Source organism: Arachis duranensis, chromosome 8 (assembly GCF_000817695.3).
Source record: "Arachis duranensis cultivar V14167 chromosome 8, aradu.V14167.gnm2.J7QH, whole genome shotgun sequence".
Taxonomy (NCBI): domain Eukaryota; kingdom Viridiplantae; phylum Streptophyta; class Magnoliopsida; order Fabales; family Fabaceae; genus Arachis; species Arachis duranensis.
This window is the reverse complement of record NC_029779.3, coordinates 32,424,547-32,432,403: the sequence shown is the minus strand read 5'-3', so window position 1 is coordinate 32,432,403 and position 7,857 is coordinate 32,424,547.

Genomic DNA, 7,857 nt, shown 5'->3' with positions numbered 1-7,857 from the left:
TTCATAAATTGACATAAATGAGTAAATGACCATGTTTTGAAATAGAATAATAGATGCTGTTGTTTATTTATTTATTTTAATTACGAACTTAATTGCTAAAATACTTTTTGGATAGTATATAAAATCACTAATTATTAATACTTCTTGTTCTTTTTATTTTTCTGGTTTATTGTATAGCTTTAAATTTTAATATATTTTTTAAAAAAATATAGAAATTTAATTTTTAGTTAGTTAATATTAACTAATTTTAATATTTAGATTTATAATTTATAATTTAAAATAAAAAATTTATGATTTAAAATTTAAAATTTAAAATAAATAAAATAATTTAAAACTTTTCTACTAATATTGTCTAAAAAAATAAATTACGTAGTATTAGGCTTAGTTTGGTAAAGCTTTTACTTTTTAAAAGTAGCTTATAAAAGTTAACTTTTAAAAGATGGCTTTTTAAAAGTTGTAGCATTTATGTTTGGTAAATCAAATCAAAAACAACTTTTAATAAACATAAGTAACATCAATTGTGTTTGGTAAAATAGCTTTTAAAATTTAAAAATACTATAATAGACATAAATGCAAACATTAAATTTGAAAATTAGTTAACATATGAGGTTATATTAGACTTTTAAATTTTGAAAAGCACAAGCCAGCTTTGAAAAGCTCCCTCCTAGGTGCTTTCAAAAGCACCCCTAACTTTTAAAAGCCGCAAGCACAAGCAGTTGAGCTTTTTAATTTACCAAACGCAAAATGACGTGCTTGTGCTTTTTAAAAGCACAAGCACCTCCTGAAAAAGTTTTACCAAACCCAGCTTTAGTCTATTTTTTTTATGCTTTCTGGTGTTATTAGTTACTAGTTAGCCTGAACATATCTAGGTCAAGAATGGGGTTACGGATTGATGCTTTTGGTGGGAAATAGAGGAACATAGCAACAACAATTGCGGCTACAACTGGTTGCGTATTTGCCATGCTTGACTTGACCCAATGCCGCATTTTTTGTATTGTCGTCGTGTCCTAATTAATCAGTCAAATAATAAGTCCAAAGATAAATATCGGTGTCATTTTTTTAAGGAAATAGAAGTTCTTCTTATGTGCCACTGTACACGTTCCATGTAGTTTGTAGATGAAATTAAAATAAACAAATAAATAAATATTTGGTCTAATTTTGATGAGGCTACGTGATAGTATGATACAAATAATTACGCCAATAAGAAAATTATTTTACTGCTAGAAATGGGCTAATTAGCTACCAAATAGCAGTTGAAAAATTGTTACTAATTTGCTGCAAAATATGATACGTAACTAATTAACTATTATTTAATAGAGATAACAATGGATAAATAGAATATGATTTAAATCTAACTTTAATTTTACGTATAAATTGAGAATATGTCAATTTTAATTCTATCTGTTTTTAAGTATAAATTGAGAATATGTCAATTTTAATTCTATCTGTTTTTAATTCGTGGGTATTTGATTCTATTTGTAAATTAGTAAAAAGATGCAATATTATTATATAACTTAATAAATATATAAATTAAAAATTTAACACAAACAGCACAACTATTAAATATTCAATTCTACATAAAAAAATTTACTTAAATTAATAATACAAATATAAATAAAATTATTATAAATCTATGAACATTATATTTCATTTATTGCAACAACATCATTATTAGTTTATGAATATGAGCACGGCGCTCAACGCGAGTACGAACATAGAGCACCAGTAAGGAGAGTAGCCAGAGAGGGAAGTACCTGAGTAGAGAGCACGAATTTTTGGTGGAAAGACACAGAGAGATGGAGTCTCGAGAGGAGAAATTAGGATTGGTCATTAGATGATATGAGTGAAGTGATTAAAGTTGTGTTATAAGTCAGTATTTATATATCACTAAATACAATTGATTTTTATATAAACAAAAATATAAAATTAGCAAATGATCATCTTGACTCAATGATTAAGAATTTTTTACATGAACGGGTTGGCAATGCTAAAATTTCAAATCGCAAATATGCAAGAGAAAAGCAATAATCGATCACTAATCAATCAAAAAAGTTATTTAGGTGACGGAAATGATAGTTACAAATTCATCATTGAATTAAAAGTTAACTTCATTAAAAAAAATAAATTAAAAATCCGTTGCTAATTATATTTGTTACGGATCCAGCCCACGGATTCATGACCCGGGATTACGCCCAAACCCAATTACCCGGGTCCAGCCCGTCTTGCCTTTCTAGAGGGTCCGAAGCCGGCCCTCTGGAATTCATAACCGACTTTCGAATTCAAACGTCTCCCTTATCTTAGCCAAGCAAGATAAGATAAGATAACTACCATCACCTATAAATAGAGGACCCAGGTCCCCCCAGGTATTCATTCATTCCCTCACACCTTATACCTCTCAGATCCATTCTGACTTGAGCGTCGGAGTGTCTTTGCAGGTACCTCCCCCCATTGCTCTAGTCAAGCTATCCGTCATCCGCCTCAACCCACAAGTTCCCGATCCATCCCTCAACACGTACAAGAGACATCCTATACATTGGCGCCGTCTGTGGGGAACTTGCGCCGACTGAACCGGAATGGGGGACGTACTTGAAGAAGCCTCCCCAAGCCGGGATGACTCTCGAATAAGGAATCCGCCCCAGAACACCAGGAGGTCGCAAACTAAGGAAGGATAGCAAGCACCATCCACCATACACAGAATAAGGAAAATGACCACATCGTCACGGAACCGCGACACCCTGAGAAAACAGGAGACAAAACGGCACAAATCATCCAAGATCTCTGCCTCGGGGTCCAGGAACTCGAAGGCAGATTGACCGCCAAGGAAAGATACAATAAAGAACACGGAAGCCATGCAACTTCCAGATCAAAATCTCGCCATGGCAGATCGCCAACTCGGCGACATGACAGGAGAGATGATCGCAGCACCTCGTGCGACCACAGGTGAGAAAAATCGCCAGAACGGTGATACAGCAAAAGGTACAACCGCAGCGCTTCCCGAGATCTGAGTCGTCAGCACGACTCGGACGAAGATCGGGGGCACCGAGAGACCAAGCGCACAAGAAACGACCACACGATAATGGGAGCCACACCTTTCACGGAAAGGATCTTGAAAGCAAAACTCCCCAAAGGTTTCGATAAACCCACTGACATGAAGTACGACGGAACCAAAGATCCCCAAGAACATCTAACGGCTTTCGAGGCCAAGATGAACCTAGAAGGAGTGGCCGACGCTGTCCGATGCAGGGCCTTCCCGGTGACCCTAGCCGGGCCAGCAATCAAATGGTTCAACGCCCTCCCGAACGAATCCATAGCTAGTTTCCATGACATCACACGAAATTCATGGCCCAGTTCACGACCAGAATCACTAAAGCTAAACACCCCATCAGCTTGCTAGGGGTCACACAAAAACAGGACAAATCCACAAGGAAATACCTCGACCGCTTCAACGACGAATGTCTAACGGTCGACGGGCTCACGGATTCAGTCGCAAGCCTTTGCTTAACCAACGGGCTCATGAACGAAGACTTCCGCAAACACCTTACCACCAAACCCGTTTGGACCATGCACGAGATCCAAAACGTCGCCAAAGATTACATAAATGACGAAGAGGTCAGCCAGGTCGTCGCTGCCAACAAGCGGCAACACAACCACACCCAACACGGCAACCCGGCACCACGACATAACCCACCACCCAGAGAAAATCAAAGGGACCACCCCAAACTGACAAACACAAGCCGACCACCAAGAATCGGCAAATTCTCTAATTACAAGCCCCTGACAGCTCCAATTACCAAGATATACCACCAAATAGCAGATCGAGGCATCATACCGAAAGCCCGACAACTCAAAGAAAGAACGGGAGGCAACAAAACCCTTTACTGCGACTACCACCGAGGATACGGGCACAGGACAAGACTGTTTCGACCTTAAAGACGCCCTCGAACAAGCCATACGAGATTGCAAGCTCTCAGAGTTCGCCAAATTCATCAGAGAACCAAAACGTGCGGAGAGAGACAGGTCACCAGAAAGAGAAGGGCGCAACCCAAGAACGCAAAAACAACCCCCTAGGGGAAGCCCAGAGGAAGACCCAACCATCATAGTAAACGTCATCATAGGCAAAGACGTATCGGGGAAGTCAAAATTAACACTGAAAAAAGATCTCAAAGTGATGGCCGTCAGAAACCAAACTCCAACCACCGCGGCCGCCAATACGATAACCTTCCTACCTGAGGACTGCCAGCACGGCACCTCGGCTGAAGACACCCCTTTCGTCATCTCGGCAAGGATTGCAACAGGACTAGTACGAAGGATACTGGTGGACACCGGTGCAGACTCAAACATCCTCTTCCAAGGAGCCTTCGACAAACTCGGGCTCCACAACGACAACCTCCAAACACACCGCAACGGTGTCACCGGACTCGGAGACAACTTTCTTAAACCGGACGGCTCAATCACCCTCCCCATCACCATAGGGACAAGTAACCAGAAGAAGACAATCCTATCTGAATTCGTAGTCCTAAAAGACTCCACCGCCTACAACGTGATTCTCGGAAGAAAAACAATCAATGACTTTTTCGCCGTCATCTTTACCAAATACCTCCTCATGAAGTTCAGAACCGAAGACGGCTCCATCGGTACTATCCACGGAGACCGGGAGGTCGTAGCAGAGTGCGACACCACCAGCCTAGCTCTACGAAAGAAATCCTGGGATGCGGTCGGAATATTCCTAGCCGATCTGGACGCTCGACAAGATGGCCAACCCAGGCCAAAGCCAGAAGGCGACATGGAAAAACTACAAATAGGGCCGACCAAAGAAGAATACACCTTCATTAACAGGAACCTCCCATATGACCTTAAAGAAGACCTTTCCCAACTCCTGAAACAAAATAGAAATTTGTTCGCATTTACACCAGCCGACATGCCGGGAATAAACCCCGACCTAATGTCCCACCGGCTAGCCGTGGACCCCAAAGCCAAACCAGTAGCACAAAGGAGACGAAAGATGTCACCAGACCGAGCCGCCGAGGTAAAAAGGCAAGTTAAGACGCCTTTCCACTACCAAACATCGACGATAGTAGATGCCGCATCTGGCCATCGATACCTCAGCTTCATGGACGCATACTCTGGCTACAACCAGATTCTGATGTACCGACCTGACGAGGAAAAAACAGCATTCATCACCCCAGACGGGACATACTGCTACATAATGATGCCCTTCGTCCTGAAAAACGCCGGAGCCACCTACCAAAGACTTTTCAACAAGATATTCCAAAACCTATCCGGAAGCAAACTAGAAGTTTACATAGACGACATGCTCGCCAAGACCGAATCCAGCGAACAACTCATCAACGACCTCAAGGTCATAATGAACACCCTACGAAAGCACCAAATGCGACTCAACCCGGCAAAATGTGCCTTCGGGATGGAGGCAGGGAAGTTCCTCGGCTTTATGATCACACAACGCGGAGTTGAAGCAAACCCGGAGAAATGTCACGCCGTCCTTGAGATGACGAGCCCAAAAAACCTTAACGACATCCAAAAGCTCACCGGCCGACTGACGGCGCTATCACGCTTTCTCGGAGCATCGGCTCAAAAAGCAGTCCCTTTCTTCAAACTGATGAAGAAAGGAGCCCCCTTCAAATGGGAGACAGAATGTGAAGAAGCGTTCCAACATTTCAAGAGAGTCCTAGCAAAACTACCAATCCTCACCAAACGCCAAATAGGGGAGACACTCTACTTATACCTCTCCATAACAGAAGAAGCACTCGCAGCAGCACTCATCCGCGAAAACGAGAAGAAAGAACAAAAACCCGTATACTTTATAAGCAAAGTCTTGCAAGACATGGAAACTCGCTACTCACGTCTAGAAAAACTCGCCTTCGCGCTCCTCACGGCCTCCCGACGCTTACGACAATACTTTCAGGCCCATCCCGTGACGGTCCGGACCGACCAAGCGGTCAAACAGGTACTACAAAAGCCCGACCTAGCGGGAAGAATGCTAGCATGGTCCATCGAGCTGTCCCAATTCCAAATCAAGTTTGAACCCCGAAACGCAATCAAAGCACAAGCCATGGCCGACTTCATCGCCGAAATGACTCTCGGAAACCCCACTCCCGAGTCATGGAAGCTGCATATCGACGGCTCATCAAACGTCACCTCCGGAGGTGCCGGGGTCATACTCGAAAACCAAAACGGGGTCATAATTGAATAGTCAGTACAATATGAATTTCCAGTTTCTAATAATCAAGCAGAATACGAGGCCCTCCTGGCAGGCCTAGCCCTAGCCAAAGACGTCGGAACAAAAGTCCTGGAAGTAAGCACCGATTCACAGGTTGTCAGCTCCCAAATCAACGAAGACTACCAAACAAGAGACTCTTTACTCCAACAATACCTCGCCAAGGTGAACGAATTAAAAGAAGGGTTTAATCACATCACCATACGACACGTTCCTAGAGAACGAAACACCAGAGCGGATCTCCTCTCCAAGTTAGCTAGCACCAAACCAAGACACGGCAACAAATCGCTAATTCAGGAAGTCGTCAAATCGCCGTCCATATCCACAACGGCTAATGCTTGGTTGACACTCTCTAGCCAAGAATCATGGACCTACCCTATCCTACAATACCTCCTCAACGGAACACTACCTGAAAACCCCAAAGAGGAGAAACGGACAAAAAGAGAACCCGCCAACTACACGGTTGTCGCAGGACAACTATACAAATGCGGACTCTCGCAACCCCTTCTCAAATGCGTCGAACCCGGGGACACGGAGTACATACTCCGCGAAATCCACGAAGGTTGTTGCGGCCACCACATCGGAGGTAAAACCCTCGCCCAGAAAGTCATCCGAGCCGGTTACTTCTGACCCACGGTTATCCGGGACTCCATGCAGTTAGTAAAAAATGCGATAAATGCCAAAGGCACGCCAACATCCACCAGGCCGCCCCGCACCAGCTCAGCATCATATCGGCAGAGCAGCTATTCGGCAACTGGGGAATCGACCTCGTCGGATCCCTTCCTACGGCACCTGGCCAACTCCGATATCTCATCGTCGCCATAGATTATTACACCAAGTGGATCGAGGCCGAGCCCCTGGCCTCCATCACGGAAACCCAATGCCAAAAATTCCTCTGGCGACAGATCATCACCCGATTCGGGAACCCTGAGATCGTTATCTCGGACAACGGAACCCAATTTGCTGACAAAAAATTCAGAGAATTCCTAGAAGGACAACGCATATCCCACCATTTTAGCTCGGTAGAACACCCCCAAACAAATGAACAGGTGGAATCCGCAAACAAAATAATCGTCAAAGGACTCAAGAAACGGCTCGACGAAGCCAAAGGACTATGGGCCGACGAACTCGGTTCGGTCCTATGGTCATACCAAATAACACCCCAAACGACCACAGGGGAAACACCGTTCCAATTAACATACGGTATAAAGGCCGTCATCCCAGTGGAGATAGGAGACCCAAGCCCCAGAAAAACGGTCGGAGGGAACGACGAAGAAGTGGAACACGACCTCATCGACGAAGAAAGAAGCATATCTCATATCAGAGAACTAGCCCTAAAACAAAGAATCAGCTTAAGGTACAACCACGGCGTCATCAAACGAGACTTTGCACCCGACGACCTTGTCCTACGACGAAACGACTATCGGAAAGGGAGCATATAAACTCGAACGACTCAACGGCGACGAAGTCCCGAGAACATGGAATGCCGCCAACTTACGATGCTAATACACTTAGACTGACCCCCTTAGGTCGTCCCTTATCTCTCTAAATGTTTCTTATATTTTACTCATTTCCCTTCTATCACGCTACATTTTCCCCTTTTTTTTAATCACGGGTACTCT